Here is a 24,051-nt window from a genome sequence, read left to right as displayed (position 1 = left end):
AGAGTTCGCAGCCACTGCTTTTACTCACTGTGCCTTTTACAGATGGGTAATATCCATTTGCATATCAGTCTTTGTCCTGCCCAGGGGCAGTCCAGCACCGAAATACAATGGCAATTCCAATCTGAACGAGAGTACCACCAGCAACCCCATACACGTGTTTCACCCTTGTTGGGGATCATCAGTGAGGTGAAGCTGATGCCTCTCTAAGCACAGTGAGAGGGAGACCACGTCTGGTTGCCCCCAGGAGACCTAGGGTTACCAATCCCAGGTTCCTTAAAAAATAGTTTTACAAAGGTAGCGGGCGCCCCTCTCTCGCAAGAACAGACATGATAACCTGTTCAGTGGTTATTAACCACTTGAGAGTTCGCAGCCACTGCTTTTACTCACTGTGCCTTTTACAGATGGGTAATATCCATTTGCATATCAGTCTTTGTCCTGCCCAGGGGCAGTCCAGCACCGAAATACAATGGCAATTCCAATCTGAACGAGAGTACCACCAGCAACCCCATACACGTGTTTCACCCTTGTTGGGGATCATCAGTGAGGTGAAGCTGATGCCTCTCTAAGCACAGTGAGAGGGAGACCACGTCTGGTTGCCCCCAGGAGACCTAGGGTTACCAATCCCAGGTTCCTTAAAAAATAGTTTTACAAAGGTAGCGGGCGCCCCTCTCTCGCAAGAACAGACATGATAACCTGTTCAGTGGTTATTAACCACTTGAGAGTTCGCAGCCACTGCTTTTACTCACTGTGCCTTTTACAGATGGGTAATATCCATTTGCATATCAGTCTTTGTCCTGCCCAGGGGCAGTCCAGCACCGAAATACAATGGCAATTCCAATCTGAACGAGAGTACCACCAGCAACCCCATACACGTGTTTCACCCTTGTTGGGGATCATCAGTGAGGTGAAGCTGATGCCTCTCTAAGCACAGTGAGAGGGAGACCACGTCTGGTTGCCCCCAGGAGACCTAGGGTTACCAATCCCAGGTTCCTTAAAAAATAGTTTTACAAAGGTAGCGGGCGCCCCTCTCTCGCAAGAACAGACATGATAACCTGTTCAGTGGTTATTAACCACTTGAGAGTTCGCAGCCACTGCTTTTACTCACTGTGCCTTTTACAGATGGGTAATATCCATTTGCATATCAGTCTTTGTCCTGCCCAGGGGCAGTCCAGCACCGAAATACAATGGCAATTCCAATCTGAACGAGAGTACCACCAGCAACCCCATACACGTGTTTCACCCTTGTTGGGGATCATCAGTGAGGTGAAGCTGATGCCTCTCTAAGCACAGTGAGAGGGAGACCACGTCTGGTTGCCCCCAGGAGACCTAGGGTTACCAATCCCAGGTTCCTTAAAAAATAGTTTTACAAAGGTAGCGGGCGCCCCTCTCTCGCAAGAACAGACATGATAACCTGTTCAGTGGTTATTAACCACTTGAGAGTTCGCAGCCACTGCTTTTACTCACTGTGCCTTTTACAGATGGGTAATATCCATTTGCATATCAGTCTTTGTCCTGCCCAGGGGCAGTCCAGCACCGAAATACAATGGCAATTCCAATCTGAACGAGAGTACCACCAGCAACCCCATACACGTGTTTCACCCTTGTTGGGGATCATCAGTGAGGTGAAGCTGATGCCTCTCTAAGCACAGTGAGAGGGAGACCACGTCTGGTTGCCCCCAGGAGACCTAGGGTTACCAATCCCAGGTTCCTTAAAAAATAGTTTTACAAAGGTAGCGGGCGCCCCTCTCTCGCAAGAACAGACATGATAACCTGTTCAGTGGTTATTAACCACTTGAGAGTTCGCAGCCACTGCTTTTACTCACTGTGCCTTTTACAGATGGGTAATATCCATTTGCATATCAGTCTTTGTCCTGCCCAGGGGCAGTCCAGCACCGAAATACAATGGCAATTCCAATCTGAACGAGAGTACCACCAGCAACCCCATACACGTGTTTCACCCTTGTTGGGGATCATCAGTGAGGTGAAGCTGATGCCTCTCTAAGCACAGTGAAAAAAAAAAAAAAAAAAAAAAAAAAAAACACTAGTAATGTACTACCGGGGCTATGGACAAAAGCCGCACAATAGTTGGTAGAACACGTCGACTGCCACCAGCCATAACTAGGAGATTGCCTATGTGACTAAAAAGTCACAGGTGCAGAGAGAAGAGGGATACTAGGTATCCCTTTGGCACTCCACATAAGGGGGTAGGTGCCAATCTCTCAGAGTATAAAGTTTTAGGCCAGATACAAAGTATCTCTCTATCCTGAAGAACTGTAGTTATTCAAGGATAAAGAAAAGAATCTCAAAGGAGGACTCTAAGGGTCCCCAGCAACACTGCCCATAAGGAGCTGTGTGCTGCAATAGTACAATTCAGATACCTGTAAGAGTTTATAGAGCAAAATAGAATCCATGGGATAGGTACAGTACAATGAATAGAGTTCCAAAAGACAGATCCCATAAGAATGAATGAGTGGAAAAAGGCTCCACTCATTCAGGATTTCAGAATAAGATCCTGAAGTCCAGCAAAAAGTTCTGGGGGTCTCGCTAAGAGAGGGGATGTAGCATAACAATGATTAATCTCCCCAACAGCGCTAAATTCCTTTACCTGCAATTATTGTAAACCGGGGGATCATTGGAAAACCCAGTGTCCACTGAGGCCACAAAGACCATACCCACAAGTCAATATCATCCCCAATAATGACCAGATAGCACAGCAAGGAGGACCGGCTCAAATGCAGGCAGCCGCTCCAAGGGCTATGCCTTTGTTCCTGAATCCCGAATTAGAATGCTAACCCTTTCATCCCCGACCAAAGCAGGGATTCAAATGATTGATAAGTTATTTATAATGCGCCTATACACAAGCGTTTCAAGGCGCAACCAGGCAAGGGATGGGGGAAACAGGGGAGAACAAGAAACAATTTGACTAGGCCTAGTATCATTTAGATCGTGCAAGTGCACAGACAAGAAGTGCAGGGGGCGAGGAAGGGGGAGAAGTGCACCCAGTTCCCCCTATGTTAAGTGCAAGGAAGGCAGGTCCTCCAAGGGGAACATGCCCCAGAAGTGCAAGGAAGGCCAGGTGGCAGTGCAGGAGGGCCCGAAGGCAAGAGGTAGGTACTGGGCAGAGGGGGGTGGGGGTGGAGGGTCAGGTGTCCAATATGACTCAGAGGAGCACCATGTAGCCAGTCACATAAATGAGCAGAGGGAAGGGAAGGACAGCAGAGGGAGGAGTGTGGCGAAGTTACCATTCAATAGGACGTGTTTTCCAGGGGTTCCTGCCGATCCGGAATGATCCAATGCAGAAAAAGACGCTGCAGTGTGCATTTGTGCACATAAACCAGACCTCAGATACATAACGTGGTTAATATCTGCAAGCAAGCTGAGTTCTGGAGATGGCGAAATGAGAGAAAACAGGCTTATGGAAGGTTGGGGTTCGGGGTGAGGAAGGTTGGGGTCCAGTATGAGGCGATTGAAGCAAAATGGCAGACGCAGCTAGACAAAGGGCTGAGAAGTAACAGAGCAACGCAGCACAGGGGGACGGTTGCGAGTCATTGGTAGATGCACGCGATCTGACCAGAACCTTGCAAGCGGGACCACAGCATAATCAGACCCAGTCTGGCCAGCAATGCAATGTAACAAAGAATCAGTATAAATGCCACTTTGGACGCGACAACTGTGACACTGCCATAGAGTGCGGTGTGTTGTGAGTGGCAGGAGCCCCACACTGGAGAGAAGCGCGGGAGGGAGAGCTGCAGTACATGTGAATACGGAGGGATGTTCCTCAGTGTTCGCTGCATGCAGAGGTGGCAGCACGGCCGGTATGGTCAACACGCCGTATAAAGCCAAATGTGTGCGGGGAGAAGAGGCAGTGGCTATGACTGCACCAGCAGCAGCACATGCCGACGCAGACCCCGAACATCGGGAGTGCAGTATCAACAGGTGGCATGAGAAACCGGCAAACACTGCAGAAGCCGGACGATGGGACAGCAGATACGGCATAATATAATTTAAAAAATCACAACAACATTAGCGCCTGCCATCACTGATGCCCACCCGAGCATCGGGTGCGCAGAGGGAACAGGCGGAGAAAGAAACCAGCTAAGAATGTAGCAGGCTGGTGCATGACAATAGGTCTACCATAATACACACTACAACAAGGCAGGAGAGCATGACCCTGCTGAGACAACAAAGCGAACCCTGGAAGTAAAGCTACACACTAGCGGGCAGATTGATGGATACAATAAGCTGTTGCCTGATACACTTTAATCCCTCGGGAGCACTGACACTTCATAATGGTGGAAAAGGATGAATAACACATTCCCACCTGAGAGCAGCAAGCAACATGAGAGACATTAAAGCAATCTACTCAGGCGCTGGAACAGGAGTGCAAACTCCACGGTATGCTGGGGGATAGTTTCATCCTGGCGAATTGAGAGACATAATACTGCAATATGCTAGGGGGAAGCCACTAACAAGCAAGTGCTAGAGAGGTCTTTGTGGATGGAAGTAGAATCAACACGGACAGACAATTGTGGACGCTAGGTGAGCAACGACCACAGTGAACCAGGAGGAAGAGAGCGGGGGGGGGGGGGGCGTTAAGTTGGCAATATTTATGCAAAAGACAGGGGCTGCACCAGAAGGGGCACTGGCCCTCGCTTAGACAGTCCGGATTCAGGGCTGGAAGGACATTGTAGTAGGAGGTACCAAAGGGAAGAACTGAACACAGAGGGCTGGCAAGAGAGGAGGAAAAAGCTGCAAAATAAAGAGACGCATAGTGAGTGATGTAGTGCAATCACACCTCCATGTAGACATTGCCCGGAGCAAGGTTCCCGCAGGGATGGACAAAAGAACTGCATACCAGTAAAGTTCAAGTACCAGCAGGAATCAGGGCTGCAGAGACAACAAACCCCAAGGTATGTAAAAAGGTTTACAGTTGCCGCAAGGGTCCTGGATATGAGGATGTCATAGAATAACACCGGAAGCAAGTAACACAAAAGCAGGCCACAAGGAGGAGTGCCTCTAGCGTGCAAAACCCAAGAGCTCTAGGTCTCGGGGACGTAAAGAGAACGCAGGCCCCCACAAGCCCATAAGGTCCTGAGCGAGGGGGTGAAAGAACGGGGACGGGCAATTCCATGGTCACAAGTGCACATATCAAGCACTATCTGGGGACCTGAACCGTAATATCACAAAACTCATTCTACAAAAGGTGACTGAAAAAACACAGCAAGAATAGATATTATATTGAAGAGGGGGAAGGATTCATGCCCATCGGAGGAGCATACTGCGGACAGCAAAAAGTCAACAGGGTGACCCTGTAACAAGCAGCAGCCCCCGACTGACACCTGCCGGGAGGCAGCGAGGTGGAATCAAGATGGAGGGGGCCTACCCAGCCGAGACAGGACTCCAATGGAAAAAGCACAGGGGAAAGGAAGGAAAGACAACCACACCAGTGCAGACTAGGTCAGCTATGGCATCAAAGTCTCACAAGAACAAGGCGAAGCAGCCCACGTTAGACACGTTCGATAAACCTGCGCAAAGGCCCAAAAGTACTCAACAGCCTCCACCATACAAGAGGATCAAGCTCAAATGAAAGGTGACCAACAAGTCCTAGAAGCCATAGCTGCTTTGAATATCGCCCTGGCATCTAAAATGGACGCCATCAGCCTGGACGTGAACCTTTTGAGACAGGATGTACGGTTGCTTGCGGAACGCATGGGAGCTCTAGAAAAAGGTGGCGGAGAATAAGAGTAACTTGAAAGACAATTCCAGAGAAGTTTGATCTTGCAACAACAAGTGCAGAACCTAGAAAGTAGATCGGAAGAGGCAGAGGGGCGTGCCAGATGAAACAACGTATGAATCATCGGGCTCCCAGAGGGGGAAGAAGGATCAAATCAGACCAACTTCATAGAAAATATTGTGTTGAAGGAAATAGGCCCAGGAATACTTACCCAGAGGGTCACAGTGGAGAGGGCATGTAGGGCCCTGTCAAAGAAGCCACCAAGCAGAGCCCCGCCTCGGCCCATAATAGCTCAAATATTAAACTAGAAGGACAGGGGAAAGATTCTCAAATACTTTCACAAAGGGGGAACAATTCAACGAGCATCAGCTAACATCACTGCTTACCCAGACTACATCTTCCTGGTGCAGAGACAGAGGATGAACTTTATGGCAGTCAAGAGGAGTCTACGGGAGGGCAACCTCAAATATATGCTGTTGTACCTGGCCAGATTGAAAGTCATACATAAGGGGTGCACTATCTTCTTCGAGACCCCTGAAGAAGCACATACGTGGATGGACACAGACAATTTGCCAACTGATGCGGATGACCAAGCTAGAGGAGGAGGCGACACATCCCAACGTACTGTGCAGAAACTGAAAAGCCATGAAGGAGAACGGGCATTTGACGACAACCGTACACAGATGCACAACAAAATAGTCATATGCGCAAAAATGTTGTACACTGCAGGAACCATTGGTGAAGTACCCAGTCGGGTGCACACTTGGAAGAAACGTCCTACACCAGAGAATAGATTGGTTTATTTTAGGATACTAGCGGTTAACATGTCCTCCCACTGCACTCCGAGCACCAGGACAAGTATCTGGAGCAGGAGGGTGTCGTGGGGATGCCTGAGCACAATGTATTAAGCTGGGCAATTGTTGGGGGGGGGGTGGGAGGGCAATAACGGATGTTGGGATATTTAACGGAGTGTTAACATATAGATCCACACAAGGTAGATATAGTAAATGCAACAAACTGGTAGAATTTGTCCATACCTCTAAGCACGAAGGGGGAACTTAAAATAGCGTCCTATAATGTCAGGGGTTTGAACAGCTACATCAAACGAGTAATGGCTTAGCTGAGACGCCAGAAAAATCGATATCACTTGTTAGGGAGAATTCTCATAAATGGCTAATTTCCCTGACCTACTGAGTGCCTCAGCAGCTTTGCTGGATTTCTAGGGTTTATATTTTTTCACCTGGTAAGAGTGTGAGCCTTTTTTCCGACTCTTAAATGTGTTTTGCTGTGTGTGTTGCTACTTTGTGAGTGATCTTGGGCACTGGAGCCTCACCTACTCCATGGCACCATATTTTTCATGTGTGTTACACAGCACCTTCAGTGCAGTGACACAGAGTTGTCTTTTAGACTTCCCACTGACTCCATTTTCTGGGGCGGACTACTGTCCCCCAGAAAAGATAAAGTTGCCATTAACTTTATAATAGTCATTTTAACCACAGACCCAGTACACCCCATTTTACATGGAGTATTGGAAAGGGTTAATTCTTATCCCTTTTTGTCTGTCTCTTGGAGCATTGTTTCGCTCCCTTTACATTAAGACTTGGCTTGTGGCAGTGGTAACTACCCTATTTTTTCTACCGCGGTTATGTAATATAACCATGGTATTGTTTTAGGCTATTATATTAGCCTCGAACTTAAACCCGCTTGACCATATCGATTTTAATATTGTTCCGGCTGGGTTTAGTCACCATTTCTTTTTGGTAAAGTCTTTCTCGTGTTTCTCTGTGCGCGCCAAACCAGGTTTGGTCCCTTTGTTCACTGTCTTTTCGCAGGCTTCTGCACAGAAGCCCTCCTTTAGGCGCCTGAAAGTCTGGGTAGGCAGGATGTGAGGAAGGGGTCTTTGGACCCCTGCCATGGATTCCCTTGGTAACCCAAGTCGCACTCCTGTTTGATTGGTCAATGGATTGTCCGGCCAGGATAGTCACCACTGCTGTGCGATTGACAGCCAGGCTGTGAGAATGGGGGAAAACTGCATAAAAAGCAAGTCTCTGGAACTGGAAGAGCAGAGTCACCACTGGAACAAAAGAACCGAGGAGATGATGGAAGAGGATCCCTACCACGACTGAACTTCCCGGTGAAGCCCTGCTCCAGGTCCGAATCCTCAAACTCCAACGACAGAGAAGATCCTCCTGGAAACTTCTTCCCTTGAGCTGGTGGGACCAACCAGTTTGCCCAAACTTCAAGCCAAGACCCCTCCTCTGGTCATATTCACTGTGCAGATCTACAGTGGACCGGATAGCCAGGAAGGTTGGACCCAGCTTGGGTTTTAAGGAGCGTACCTTTTATTCGTTGTTTTTCTCCGCTGCTGGTTTCTTCCATGGGTAGTGCAGGACCCTCCAGTTTCGTCCTTCGTGTCAGTCCGACAGTCGCTTCAGGAACCGTGAGCCTGCAGGAACAACCAGGAACGTCTGCCTCAGCTACAGCTTCTTCTCAGTTTTAAGGTACTCTGCAAATACAGTTGTTCGTTTCGTTCAGCCGCAGTGAAAGTGTTTGAAATCTTTCTCCAAACCGAGGGCTTGTCCTTCTCTTCTCTTTGAACTAACTTTTCTACCAACCAACCTCATCCAGAAACCGTGCCACAAACTTTACCGCGAACTACCCTGAACTGTATTATCTTGAGCAAAATATTTTTGACCTATTGACTTTGGCCCTAATCCTTTTCTATCTGATTTTACCTTTGTAGTCTCTCTTGTTCAGGTACCCTGAGTACTTACCTGTTGGTGTGATTCAACCTCTGTTAACTTTTGTCTTTCCCTCCGATTTAAATTGCTGGAGTGCCATTTTGCTCCCACTTCATTTTGTGAGCTTAACTTGTCTGGAATTTATGGGAAGTGGTGTGGTGTATTAAGAGTGTGATTTTTAAGACTGCTTATAATGCTGTAATGTTATACAACTGAAGAGTGAAATAAATGTATATTCTTTTACTTGGAAACCTTGAGTCAGTGTTTGCCTGAACCATAGTAATTGTTGTCCTTTGTGTAACTATTTTTATACTGCTCACTTACTCTTGAGATAAGTCTGGCTTCTCAGTCAGTGCTACCAGTTTTTCTTTGTGGCACAGGCTTGTACCAAAGGTGAATTTGTGCTGCTCCTTGTAGTCTTAATTTTGTGTAGTGTTCCCAAAGGGTACTGCATGGGATTCTGCCTAACATCGCTCTCCTGCAGGAGACACACGAAGAGAAGCAAAGCACCCTAGCAAAAAAGTGTGGGGGGGGGCACGACCCAGTGTTAGTCATATTCGGAGTACGCCAGAGGGGTTCTGACAGGGTAGCGCCATCTGTTCCATTCAGAACCCTCAAGACATTTCAAGATACAGAGAGCAGGATGATCGTAATACATGGGCTGCCGGAGCTAAGGGAAATCTGCGCGATTAACACGTATGCACCAAATGAAGATACGGCAGCGTATTTCCGGTCATTATATCCTAGGATTAGCTCATACAGGGATGGCACATTGATATGGGGTGGAAATTTTAACTGCACGCTCAACATGGATCAGACTATAAATGTACACGCCCAGCCCCTTCGCCTAAAGCACTAAATACACTGATGAGCGCATTAAATTTGTCTGATATATGGAGGACACTACATCCGCAGGACAGGATATACTCACATTATACTGCTCCTACAATCTCTATGAGGCTAGATTATGTGTTCACAGGAAAAGAGACCCTGGGATAATTTGTAGGGGCGGAATACAAAGTGCGTGTACTTTTTGACCATGCCCCCTTAGTGATCAAGTGGCAGTTTCTTTCCCCCCGAACTAGGATCCCGACTTGGAGGCTTAGAGGAGAAGCACTTAGGGATACAGTATCCGTGAACACCTAAGAGAAGAGGTGAAAGAATACTTCAAGTATAACACGGGTAGTGTGAAATCAGCAGCCACACTATGGGAAGCCTTCAAAGTAGTGGTTAGAGGGGCGGCAATAGCAAAAACGAAAGGAATGCAAACTACCATAGAAAGAGACCTAGACAAGGCAGAAACTAAACTGTAGACCATATAACGCTCAGGGGACAGGTCGAGAGAGAGAGGCTCAAGAGGTCTCCCGCCTAAAGCAGGAATGTCTAGAACACTCGAGTAGGCTAAGTAAGCTGGACTATAAAAAGTATGCCGAGACACAGTATGCAGAAGTGGATAAGCCCGGAAGCATACTGGCCTGGATTTCAAAGAGTGAATCTAAAAGGGAGATGATACGAACGAAAGCAGGAGAGGATGGTGAGATGTGTGGTACACAGGAAGGTATAAATAGAAATTTTTTATGACTACTATAGGGAATTATATGCAGAGACCTCAGAATGTCATAGGGCTGAGATAGAGGAGGCACTAGCACAAATAGATCTCCCCAAGCTGGATGCAGAAGAGGCTGAGCGACTAGAAGCCCCTATAACTATAGAGGAATTAGAACACACCATAAGGGAGTTGCCGACAGGTAAAGCCCCAGGGGCAGATGGGTTACCCAGTGAATTTTACAAAGAATACATGACAGATGTCACGCCCCCCCCCCATTGCTAGCTATGCCAAATGATGTGCTAGACACAGGTAAACTGCCTGGGTCACAGAGAGTCAATCATTATCACCCTGTTGAAACCCAACAAACCCGACACTGATTGCGGCTCATTAGACCCCTCTCGTTGCTTAACCAGGATGGGAAAATCCTCAACAGCCCTAATGGCTAGCACGCTCAAGCAGACTATATCCAAGATTATACACTCAGACCAATCAGGGTATGTGCCGAACAGAAATATTGCAAGTAATCTTAGGAGGCTACACCACATTATGGACCATACCCAAGGTAGCACACAATTAGCTGAGGCCTCACTTGATGCAGTAAAGGCATTCGACCCCGTCTGATGGCCATGGTTCATGGCGGTGTTGAAATGCTTTGGCATGGGACCCACATATATCGCATGGGTATGACTGTTATATAGCGAACCGACGGCGCAGGTCCGGACAGGCACACTCATCTCGGAATAGTGGCAGTTAAGAAAGGGAACAAGACAGGGCTGTCCATGGTCCCGATGCTCTTCATCCTAGCATTGGAACCCTAAGCGGTGTATAGCCGAAAGGAATATCTACAGGCAGGCATAGCTATGCCGGGGGCTGACACCTGATTTCCCTACATGCAGATGATATGCTCCTGTACCTACAACATCCAGAAACCAATTTACATTATATTCTTGATGTGTTGGCACGCTATGCGGATTTATCAGGCATCACAATCAATGCGCGGAAGTCGTGCTCGTTTTCCCTAGTGGGATACAGAGGGAAACCCGTGAACACGTTGCTGTTGCTACCGATTAGGTGGGAAGTGCACACATTCAGATACCTGTGAGTGGACAATTTTCATAATCCTTGAACAGAACACATACAAAACACTCTGAAAGTGGTAGACTGAATAGAGAACTCCATGACCTTCTGGGCTAGGTTGCAGCTCTCCTTAAAGGGGAGAGCCACGCTGTTGAAGATGGTGGTGCTCCCAAGACTTCACTATTTGAGGAATGTCCCGTACTTTTTTAAGAGACTGGATAGTATATGCTGGAGTTTCCTGTGGCACAACTTGAGATGCAGGCTAGCACTTGCAAAACTTCAGAGTCCCTATGAACAAGGCGGTATAAGAGTACTCAAGTTTGAAGCATATTTTGTGGAGAGCCAACTACAATTCAATGCCAAATGGCCATCCGATGAGCAGACCCAAGAGACACAGCTGCTCCAGACAGCATGCGTCCCATTCTTCTTGAAAGAGGTAATATGGACAGTCGTGCCACAAAACGTGCAGCCTCCCCTGTTACTGAGGCTAGGCAAGACAATGTGGCAGAGGGCTGGTCAGTTACTATGGAAAGAGACGGCCTATTCCCCCCAGATCCCGCTGGTGTCACTTAGAGGGGAAGATGCACAACTGAGGCTAAAGGTGAGAAGGTACTGGGAACCACTGGGAGTGGCGACAGTGGAAGATGTGTTACGAGAAGGGAAACCGAAGAAGTTTGCGGAACTCGTGTCGGATACAGGGATACTAGTGGGTCAACATCTTACTTATACCAGTCTCCTTACTAGTCTAAGGCAGAAATGGCCGAGAACACAGGGAGAATTGCAGGAAGATGAGACAATAGAAACATTTCACAATATTTCAGAGGGAGGGCACAAAGTGTCAAGAATATATGAGGTATTGATGTCAAGGCCTGGGAATATGCTAGCACAGACCAGGCGTAGCTGGGAAGCAGATTTACAAGTGCAAATGACAGATTAAGCATGGGGCAGAGCGATGGCTTACAAGAAGGTGTCCAGAAACGCAAGGTTACAGTTGATCCAATTGTACATGACCCGTAGGGCGTATTTAACCCCAAATAAAATATCCAAATTCAGAAATTCAACAGAGCATTCCTGCCCTAAATGTGGATTAATAAATGGTGATCTAGTACACATGTTTTGGGCTTGGACGAAGATTAGCCAATATTGGGAAGAGATAACCTAAGGCTTAACACATGCGGGCATTACACTAAATACTAGTTCTCCCATGGCCTGTCTGCTGGGTAGCTTTGCAAGACAGAAGCACGCAAGTAAGTTAAATGTTTTGGCATATATACTGGCGCAGCGTAGAATATCAATGGGGTGGAAAGCACACATGGGTCCTGAAGTACGTTTCTGGTGGGAGGAGCTCCAGAAATGGACGAAAGCAGAAACCGCAGTATGTCAAGAGGCAGGGGCAGCCCATTGTGGCCCGGAGGAACATAATGTAGATCTAGACGTATGGAAACATATGGTATCGGAGTTAACTGTTTAAAAAAATAAAAGGATAGCAGAGGGATAGCAGAGAGAAACGGAGGTGGGGAAAGGTTAGCAGGGGAGAGGCAGAGGGAAGGAAGGTCTTGAAGAGCATCCAGAACTTAATGAGGTCCGGCTCAGGCGCAGAGTGGCAGGGAGGCCATTCCAGAGGGAGGCACCGGCAGAGGAAATTGATCTACCACCCAGTCTCTGTTTGGAGAAGTGACTCACCCGGAGAGTATCGAAAGTAGACCAGCGAGGGCTCTGGAAGGAAGGTACTTGGGGAGAGAATGTTGGCGATAGTAAGGGCCCCGGCCCCAGAAGACCTTGTGGACGGTGCAGAGGGTTTTTAACTTGATCCTTGCAGCCACCGGAGCCAGTGGAGGGATTTCAGAGCTGGAGAGATTTTTTTTTTTAAAAAAAAATATTTTTGTTGTTGGCACTTCCGCACCTTTACAAAAGAGAGAAAAGAACAATGACTAAAAATAATAAAGATTTTTTACAGAATAAACCATGTGATTGTTATACAGCAAACGAAACAATTATTTAAAATACAACAATGTACATACAATAAAAATCATTAAAAACGTAACAGCATAATATCTTTAAAAAGCGTCATGAATCAAAGCAGATTTAGAAAAGAGAAGAAAAACGCATGAATAATAGGTCTAACAAAAATAATTCCCTGAAACCTTAGTAAAAAGTATCATTTATCTGTACCATGGAGCTTTTCCATCACTAAAACATGTAAAGAACAGAAAGGGTTTCCTTTGAGGTTTCTCAGCATTAATTTTGACTGTTTATGTCATCTTCATTCTGCCATTGCAGAAAGAGCTGTTTCGATGATCCGTAAGAGTCTAACGGTTCCCAATATTATAGCATTGCTTGTTCCCCACATGCATCGGGCCCATATGAGATCCCGACCTAGTGCTGTATTTGCATTTTGAAAATCTTTCAATGTTTGTAATCTGTTTTGTTCAAAATGCGGGCAAAAGAGGAAGAGATGTTTTAACGTCTCCTCTGCCTCTACATTACAGCAAAAACAGCATGATGGGTCGCACGATAGTGTTGCGTTTGAAAAGAAATGCTTTGTTTGTGACTTAGTGTGAAACAAGTCAAGTCAAAATCTCATAATTTACAAGAATCAGGACAGGGACATAGGTTTAAGTATGGCAGACGAGGACATTGACTATGCCTGATAGTGGCATGTTCAGAAAAGGAGGAATAGGTAGAAATGAAAGCAGAAGTTGCAGCCCAGTCATTCAAGAAGAATCTTTTTTTTGCAAGACCTATCTTCCATTGCAGTTCTTCTGGAATTATATTAATTTGCCCTAACAGTATATGAACTAGTTTCTGAAAAAGCTCAATTGGGATTGGCTTAGATTTGATGAGCATGATGGAGAAATCCTTGTATAAAGAATTAGATTGTGGAAATAGCATTTTCATATACATGTTTAGCATTCTCCAGTTAAAACGAGATGACAAAGAATTAAGCCCTAGTTCATGTCTCAATAATGCATTAGGGAGATCATTTGGCAATCCAAGGGTTGACTTCCAGATTTTCCCTTGGAGCTTGTTCAGAAAAATGAGTCCAAGTCTGTGAGGCAAAGATCCAACCCATAAAGAATGACAGCCTCCACTTTCTTGGCATAGAATTCAATTAAGGGGAAAAGCGAGAATTTGCAATAATTATGAAAGATTAGTTTCATTTGTCCGATTAGGGGGACAACTTTCCCAGCAAGAGACCTCTGCCAATACAAAGCGGAGGTGTTATTTGAAAGATTATAACCCAGATATGTTAGATGTGAGACCAAATGGATTTCCTTTGAGTTAATTGACCAACAGAATTTACGTAGTTTTTTACACGAGGATAAAAGATATTTGATTTCATAGAATTCACGGAAACTTTATTTTTGGTACAGTAACGAAAAAAGCATTCAAGTTTGTTTTGGAGGCTTGAATGAGTGCGATCCAAAAGAAGAATTTCGTCAGCGTATGCCAACCAAAATAAATGTAGGTTGCCTTTGCGGACAGCAAATGACTTGTTAACATCCCAGATTCGATTGATGTCCGCTAAGTAGCGAATAAACAATACCGCTGCGAGGTTACATGCCTGTTTGATACCGATTGAAGTTGGGATGGCTTCAGTTAAAATACCTTCTCTTGAAATCCACACTTTGAAATTATTATTATGCTGTAGTAAAGCTATAGGTGCAACCAAATACGGAGGAAATTTGTAGTCCAACATTTTTTGCCATAGTATTCCTCTGATCACGCTATCAAAAGTGGACGAGAGGCCCAACAAGGCTATATAAATAGGACCACAAGTGGAAGAGTGCGAGGAAGCTATCAAATGAGCCAAAATTGTTGCATTCAATTGAGTACCCATTGATTTGCGAAAACCTATTTGTGCTTTACTAAGTATGGAATTCTCAGTTATGAAAGTGTTTATCTCATGAAGGATCAGGAGTGCAACAACTTTGGCTCCTACGTCAATGAGCGCAATAGGGCAAAAGATAAGAGGATCATTCAGTGGCCCCTTTTTATGAAGGGGTATAATGATGGATGTTAACCATGATATCGGAATTGATTTGGTTTTAAAGATGGATTGATAGAGTCTTAAGAAAATATTTGCCCAGAATAAATGGCGGGAGACCATCAGGCACTGCACATTTTGATGGTTTAAGCTTGTTAATATCGAAGACAATATCAGCCTGTGACCAAGGACATATATCAGGAATGTGATGAATTATATTAAAGATCTCAAATGAGGAAAACAGAGGGTAAAGTGTATTTTTGCTCAAAGAAAGAGAACCAAGTGGTGCCATCGATGGCAGAGTCCAAGGTGGCATGTTCCACGCCACTTGTATGTAAAATCCTCCAAATGTCTCTGATATTATGGTTGCATATATTTCGAACCATTTTTTGATTGGCCTCGAGGAATACAAGAAAGCGTAATCTTTTTGCTTTGTTTTTATATTTTTGTAAAAGATTTCTTAGCACCAATGTAAGCCTCATGTTTAAGTAAAGGAATCCTTTGCTGTAGTTTTCTTATTTCAAGATTTTTCTTTGTTTTTAAATTTGCAATGGCAACAGAAAAAGGTACACTGTAAGCAGAAACAGATGAAAAAGGTTTAGGTAGTGAGACTAGAGAAACAAGATGAGTCTGAATCATATTGAGATTCCATGTAAGGATCTTTTCAGACAGATAGGCTTCCTCGTGGGAGTAAGTCCAAAGATTGCGGTTAACAAGAAAGGTTAGTCGTCTACATGTTGAGGCATTCCAATGTATTGAAAACATTACGCAATCAATTTGAGCTAAAGCTAAATTTGATAATGAAGAACATTTCTTGACAGCTAACGTCATAATTGTTCTAATCGGAAAGTGATCGCTGAGCAGGGAGGGGCGAGTGACAATAGGCAAAAGTAGGCCCGATAAATTTCTTGAAGCCACTATAAAATCAATAGTAGAAGACACATATTATCTCTGCCATGTGTGACCATATTATGCTATTAGAAAAAGAGCGCTTGTTGTGCGTGGACGCTGGAGGTAAAAGATCTGAGTGTAGTAGTGGATAAAGAAAGGCATTGAAATCACCTCCTATTAAAATTTCCGCATGTGGACTACTTATCAATAGCTCAAGAAAAATGTTATTGAGTGCGTTGATCGTAGAATCAATAGACAAAGTAATAGGATTCCAGTAAAGGGAGATAAGTATAAGATTTTTAGGAAAAGGAGTGGAGAGACTCAAATCAACCAAAAGAAACCAGGAAAGGCAGGAAATGCGATTTATTGTAAAACGCAGGTTATTATTGAGAATAATTGCTAAGCCTCCAGAGGGTCGCCCAATGCTTTTTTGAATAGCTGGATTATGAAACGAAGTGAAGCCATCAAACTGAAGGTCATTTATACTCATGGTTTCCTGGATGAATAAAATAGCAGGGGGCTGTATGAGCAGCAATGGAAGAAAACCATGTTTTAAGTTTTTTTTTAACCCGCAACAGTTCCAAGACGGAATGCACAATTCATGCGATTATGAATCAGTTGTAGCTAGTGCATTTGGAGCTACTGTTTTCATAAAGGGTGCTAACCCTATTAAACCGTTAAGTGCATTTGTAAGGGAGGCCAATTGTGCCAGAATCTGAGAGTTGTCATTCAGATTAGAGGAAGATGATTCAGTTTCGATGGGACAAGTAAATGCAATTGGAGGTTGAAATTCCAAGAATGACCAAGCTGCTTCAAGAGAAGAAAATGCCTGAAGTTCATGCCCCAGTAAAGAAAGATGAGATTTAAACTCCCAAAGTAGTTTTGCTATGATTGGTGATTGTACTTTACATAGCATACGATTCTTGTTAATATTGGCAAGCCTGATCCACTCCACATCTTGAGAGATAAGATTACGCAAGGATGGGATTTTGTAAAGAGAGTTTATTAAGTAGGCACGGTTTATACATGCCGAACCATTTAGTTGAGAATTGATAATCCATCCGATGGTAGTTTGCATTTCACACGAAATTTCATGGAAAGATAAAAGTGTGGTGTTATGTATAACCAAAGGAAATGAAGGTGGTCTTATGGAGGCAAGATTCTCAACTTTGGGTGTATCAAAAGCTTGTGCAGACATTGCATGAGGTCCTCTTGGAGGATCACGTATAGATATATTATTGTTGAGATTCAAATTACATTGACATTCTGTTATGGAAGAAATGGTGCTGATAAGTGGTTGAGGAACAACATGTTCAGTAACGATAGGAGATGAGGACGAGTGAATAACTGCCTGCACAGAAATAGGGGCAGGTTAGATCGGCGCCACAGTAGTCACAGTATAGTTACATGAGTCGACAGCAGCGTTTTTTGTTATCTATAATGGGAAAATAGGTACTCATGTTTGCCTGTACCAGCGTAGTGGTTGCTGCTTGAGCTAGGTTCATAGTCAACACAGGAAGAGCACAGTTCTTTTCCGACTCCATTTCAACGACGACAGTATGTGTTGTCAAATGTGAAGGAATGGAATTATTGACTGAGGCACCAGTCTACACCACTTTCTTTGTCGTGCATTTTTACTTTCTTCATTGTGTTGACTAAGATTCACGTGGTGGTATTCAGATGTAAACAGACCAACTTTGTCAGGGCATGCTTTCCAAATGTGTGCGTTTGTCGAGCAATTGAAAGAGGAGCAAGCATTTGATGCCTTGTTAGGGACTTTATTATTGATTTTCTCTCTGTGTCTTCTTTTTAGAGCTTTTTTGTGAGCTTTCTTGGTTGTGCGAGATGTGTAGTAAACATTTGATGTTGAATTTTCAGTTCCTGACAGCTCAATGTTTGTCACGGGGGCTGCAACCTCTTGATCTATAATGTCTGTGATGGCAGATGGACTATCTGGCGAGTCGACATCTTCAGCGACTTCAGAAACCAACAGAGGGATTGAGAGAAAAGCTGGAGGGACTAACTTTGCATTGAACAGAATTTGTTCCACTTGCAATAATCTATCATGTTGCAGTTTTGCAACTGCTAAGAGATCTATGGAAGGTGATATGGGCAGTGTTTCTCCTGGACCATTGTTTTGAGATATTATGTTGGCAAAGGAAGTAGGAATACCATTTGCTAGTAAGAGATCATCACAGGTTTGAGTGCCATTGGTAGACAGCACTACATGAGAAATCATTGGAGGGATATTCTTGCTTACAATTGCAGCTGCTCTTTCTGGGCAGGCTAAATGAAATTTATGGCATGCGCAAGAATAAAGCCTTCTAATTTGGGGAGATTTTCTGTGTTGAATGTAATAATGTCTCTCAATTATATAAGCATATGGTGTGTATATGCATGTCCTTTATCCAAGTGTAGCAACGTTCGGACATTCTCCTGTGATGCTTTTTTAATTTGGCTCCCTGCGGTAAGGTGCTCCATGCCTCTTATTGTAGGCTCTGAGGCAGATATTGATTCTAACCTTGAGAAAGCAGGCTATCTTAGATGTTTCTTAATTAATGCATACTACTAACTGCGCACTCAGCCTCATATTATGATTTAGGATTGGAACACCTGCATGAACTAGTCTATATGACAAACTTGGCTGAGAGATTCTTCAGGCGCAGCGTTTGTTCAAGCACTCCCTGCTAACATTAATATTATTTGTGCTGATCGTTCTTTAGCACACCCGTGAGGGGGTGGGGCTGTGGTATTTAATTCCCAGTTTACAGTAAAATCAATACCTCTTTGCTATCATTTTAAGATGGAGGCGCTTTTAGTTTGCGTGTGCGTTTCACCCTCTGTAACCGTGCACATTCTAACTGGATATCGTCCTCCAAGTGTTGACCCTCTTTTTTGTGATTCTTTTTTTAGAATTTGCTGCTAATCTTCAATTTAAATATTTAAACCTACTCATCACAGGACAATTTAATCTAAAATGTAAACACTGCTATTTCGTTGTTTTCTACTCAATTCTTTGATGCCATGACTGATCCTGGCCTTACACACACGTGTAACAGACTACCCATTTGCCAGGGAATACCTTAGACTTATTTTTTCTTCCGATTCATTGGCCACTATTTTTCAAGTTTTCCAGGTTCCCTGGACTGACCATTTAATTGTTCCTTTTCTACTGATGACTTTGGCTGTTTATTCCACATCCACTTCACATGTGGCTCCTAAAAGGAATTGGCGCTTAGTATCAAGGGAAGAACTGGCATCTGCTATTAATGATATTTGATGCAATGGTCAGACTGTTGATCTATCTTCAAGTCTGCAGTTCTGTAGCTGATCACTTTTCTCCTTTGCGTCCCTGTAGGTTCACGGTCGTCCCTCTGAACCCTGGTTCAATGAGGACCTTAAAATCCTTTGATTTAAGCAGAGGCAAGCCAAACGCAAATGGCGTTCAACGAATTCTCAGAAAGATAAACTGTTGCTATGTCAGATTACCAAACTTTATCATGAATCTATTTATGAAGCCAAGCGTTCCTTTTACACCCACTGTTTTCACTGGTACACTCATTATCTGACTCTACTCCATCATCGGAAGCTGTTCCATCTCAAGAACTCAGCGATTCCCTCTCAGATTTCTTTATACAGAAGATTGATGACATTCGCAATACTATTTCTTCATCCACCCTTATAACAGAAAGTTCTGTCTTACCGCACGATACGTTGGTAGATGGAACAGAGTCAGTCTGAACATCGAGCCCTTCCCGTACCAGTGCCGAGTCGGGACACTTCAGGTAGAGGTCGCTATGCTATGCGCCCCCATTTGAGAGAGAGGCTATGTGAACAAAAGCCAAGCCTTGTGAGCGCGTGCCCTTCTCAATTGAGCACATTATCCAATACCCACTGTAGACCCATCCCCCGAGGATCCATGACCCAGAGTCAAGAGTTTCTCCCTGCTCCACCATTGCATTTCCTCCTGATGAGGCTGGTGCCACTACTTGTTATCGGACCATTATAGCCGAAACTAGTCGATTCAAACTCAAACACAGACAACCTTCCATCTGTAGCTGTGCTATGAAGGAGATGATTGTAGACATTAACTGTACTCCACGTATCAGTGTCTTGGTGCACACCACGGTGTGCACGCAGTAGAGATATCTACGTTATGTCCAGTTATTTAAAAGAGACATAGGATCTTGGGTTTCAAGACCAATTGTAAAATAGAATTTGCAATTAGCCCCATTGTTGTTTACTTTTTTGCTCATCGTTGTTGTGCTATGTGTATGAATGGTATGAATGCCAAGTGTGTGTGGGAGAGGAATGATTGAGCTCGTTTTCAAATTAACTTTTAGTTTTTGCAATGTCTGTCGAAGAAACAGACAGTTTGATGATGAACTTTGCATGAAAAGACTCAATGTTTTTCATCTTCAATTAGTTGTTTAACTAAAACTGGTATAGGGTATACTAAGTGTTTGAATTCTAAGCGCACGATACTGTCATTACGACACACTCCTGGACTACTTTTCCTCCGTTTTTCTTAGAGGATATTTTAGCTGCCACTAGGAAACTGAAGTCAGCCTCACCTTTAGACCCTAATCCCCCTGGTGTTCTTAAGGAGATTATGCTTTATATTGCCCCATGGGTAGATCAGGCAGTGAATTTGTCTTGTTCATCTGGCTTTATTCCTAGGGAATTGAAGCAGGTGCTGGTAAATCACTTCCTAAAACAAGCCCTCTGTTAACCCCTCTCTTCCCAAACATTCATCCAATATCTCTTTTGCCTTTTGTTATGAAGCTTTTGGAATATTTGGTTTCTCCCCTGCTTAGTTCTTTTCTAGAAACCTCATCTTTCCTTGACCTCTTTCAATATGGCTTTCAGCCAGGCTGTGGCACTCAGAGTGTCCTGGTATCAGTGATGGATGATTTGGCCTGGCTGTCGGATCAGGGGGGGGGAGTGCAAGCACTTACTTTATTAGATCTCTCAGCTGCATTTCACACTGTCCGCCACTCCCCCTCCTACTCGACTGTCTGGCCCTAGCAGGAATATCTGGCCCGGTCCTAGCCTGGTTCTCTTCTTTTCTTGCAGATAGGGGGCAAACTTACTCTTCCCCATTTTGTTCATCTACTAGACTTCTTCACTGTGGAGTACCTCAGGGCTGCGCCCTGTCCCCCATGTTATTTAACATTTACTTGCAGCCTCTTGTCAAACTCGTCCACTCCTATTGCTTCAGTTGTTATTCCTACGCTGATGGCACCCAGATTATCGTTCGGCTTTATCTCAGCCCAATACCTTGTCTCAACTTAGAGTTGTTTGGAGGCTGTGGGATGTTGGATGAGTGACAAATGGCTTACATTGAATGGTGACAAGACTGAGTTAATAGTAATAGTAATGGGCCCTCCTCCTTCCACTTCTTTATGTATTTTCTCTTTTTGGCCTGCTGCCTTGGGCTCCCTTCCTGTACCTGTGTGCGCAGTTAAAGATTTGGGCATAAAAATGTCTTCATCGCTCTCGATTGAGTGTCGGGTCAGCTCTATTTGTCAAGCAGCCACTACCAGTTGAAGATTCCATGGAACCTTTTACCATTTCTACACCCCCATCATCACCTCCCAGTAGTTGCAGCCCTTTGTCCTCAGTCGAATTGACTATTGCAATTCTCTTTTTCTGGTCCAACCACTTTCTCATTGGCCGTCTGCAGCTCCTTCAGAAACTTGCTGCTAGAGTTGGCACAGGTACTCCTGCCGGTTCTCATTTCTCCGGTGTTGCGCTTCTTGCACTGGCTGCCCATTCCCAAATGGATAGAATTCAAATCTGTGCATTGTCGCCCGGGCGTTATATGGCCAGGGTGCAGAATATTTACAGGCAAAATTTAAGTCTTATGTTCCTGGTCGCGTGTTGCGCTCCCAGTACGATTGTCACATCTCCATCCCCCTCTTTAGGCTGTCACAGCAGGAGGGAGAGTCCTTTCTGTGGCCGCAGCTATACTTTGGAATTCCCTGCCATTTACACTTAGGGCTACCAAGAACCCTCTCCACTTTATGCGTTTACTGAAGACTCATCTTTTTTAGCCCTGTTATGGCCGTTGATCTGTGCCTGCTGTGCCTATAAACACAAATTGTGAATTACAAATAAGAAAGCAATTTGGATAAATAACTGTCCTTTCCAGGTGAAACGCTTCATTTTTTGTTAGAGAAAGAACATAAAAGGCATTGAAGAAGAACTTACATTATGCACTTGCTGGGTGCATTATCTGCCCCATGATATCATGGCAGGATATTGGCTTAAATCTTCTTTGCAGCAAAAGGCAGTTTATAAGATCAACAGACAGTGGCGCAAATGCAAGCTTTTCTGAGGGCTGTCGGTTACTGCTGGCAATGGATCACAGGATTTTGTGAGGGGTCAGAAATGAAAGCCAAACACAAAGTTGTCATGTTTTTGGTTAAAGACTTATTTAAATGAAAATGGGTTGGGAAAATGCCTCTCTGACCCTATTGTAAAGAGGAGTTTCCCTACCATAAAGCCAAAAACTAAGGATATGGTTGTGTCAGGATGTCAATAACTGAAAAGCCACCCTTGTGTCCAAAACATCCTATCCTGACCCTCACACTACAACCAAAATTGAGTGTGAAAGGTAATGTCTTCAACCTGATATTGGTTAAAAAAATTTTTTAAAAAAAGTGTTCACAACTAAAATGAGAATAGCTCCAATGAAAAGTATGTTCTCCAAGGTGAAAGACCTTGGATCCAGACGGTGGTTCCTTCCCCTGGAGTCTTAAAGGGATGGAAATTTCTCTTTTGCTAACAATTCCTTTGCGTATTTCCTACATTCACAATGTTCCTGTTAGGAAACAAGTTCTGTAAAAGCCTTTTTTTAACACAAGTTTCTCCTTTGTCTAGCAAACAATGTCCTTCTTTAGTATTTCTTGTAGCTTTGCAAATCGCCTGGTATACTCCCCTGCCAGGACTTCTCATGTGTTTTACAGTTATAACCAAAACTGTATAGATCATTTTTGGCTCAGTATATCTGTCCAAGGTAATGCCGTTCAAACTTTGCCCCACACTTGCATCTCGTGCATTAATATCTTTTTGGGGCTTGAATCTGTACTTTGCCTTTTCTGATTTCAAACAATCTTTTTGTGTTTTCTGCATTAGAAATCTCATAACATTCAAATTGTCGTTGGTGCGGTTGCCGGAATGCTCCAGGATCCCCACTTGCTTTGGCCTGACTCACCAACTCTCTCCAGCGTCTCTGGTCTGGTTTTCACTTCTGCGGTGTGGCTCTGCCGCTCACTTCCCACTCTGGATTTTGCAGACATTGTTCCAGCTTCATTTGCGGCTCTGCGGTACACACCTGCTTCCATTCAGGTACTGGTATGGAGAACGCTGCCTCTTCAAGCTGCCGAGCGCCCAGGAACTCTCTTGCGGCACCCAGTTTCTCCATGGCGCGTCCTGCTCATGCACTGCATTTCTCCTTCTGTCTCAGCGGATTCCTCTGCTCACCACACTGGTGCTCGTCTCCCACACCCGAAAGCCTCTGCATAGGAACCAACGTTTGTGTGTCAGAAACTGACTGTCTAGTGATGCCCCGCACAGACCCCCCTCACTTCCTGCAGCCATCTTTAATCAACCCCATCAACAGCTGAAGGCCACAAGTGGCTCTTCTTAGAACACCAATACAGAAGAAATAGGCTGATCCCAGCAATGCCAGGGACAATATCAGAGACCAACCATTGATGTACTGGGCGATCAGGGGACAAGAGTGGGCCATTCCTTCTGCACTCCCTAGAGGCCTTAAAGGTGGGACAGTGAAGGGTGTAAACCAACACATACCCACCTCACCTCTCTTCCTCTCCGACTCAACTTCTCTACTCTTCCTTACCCCATCAACTGAACATTGCACTGTGGAATGCTCAGTATGTATGCACAACACATCCTTTATCACTGACTACGTTTACTCCAAATCTCCTCCCCTATACCTTCTTGCTATCAGTGAAACCGGGATTTGTTCATTGGACACTGCCAATCTGGTGGCCCTACACAACTCCAAACTATCCTTCATTCACTCTCCTCGACTGACTGGCAG

General features: G+C 44.6%; 1 protein-coding gene across 1 annotated transcript in view; it reads right to left on the bottom strand.

Annotated features, from left to right (window-relative positions):
• Positions 1-24,051, bottom strand: part of TMTC3 (transmembrane O-mannosyltransferase targeting cadherins 3) — a 1,032,559-nt gene that overhangs the window by 391,549 nt on the left and 616,959 nt on the right. The gene's annotated exons all lie outside the window — the stretch shown is intronic.

The sequence above is a fragment of the Ambystoma mexicanum genome, chromosome 12 (genome assembly GCF_040938575.1).
Source record: "Ambystoma mexicanum isolate Mex_15411 chromosome 12, UKY_AmexF1_1, whole genome shotgun sequence".
Classification (NCBI taxonomy): domain Eukaryota; kingdom Metazoa; phylum Chordata; class Amphibia; order Caudata; family Ambystomatidae; genus Ambystoma; species Ambystoma mexicanum.
This window is presented reverse-complemented; position numbering and strand designations above follow the sequence as displayed.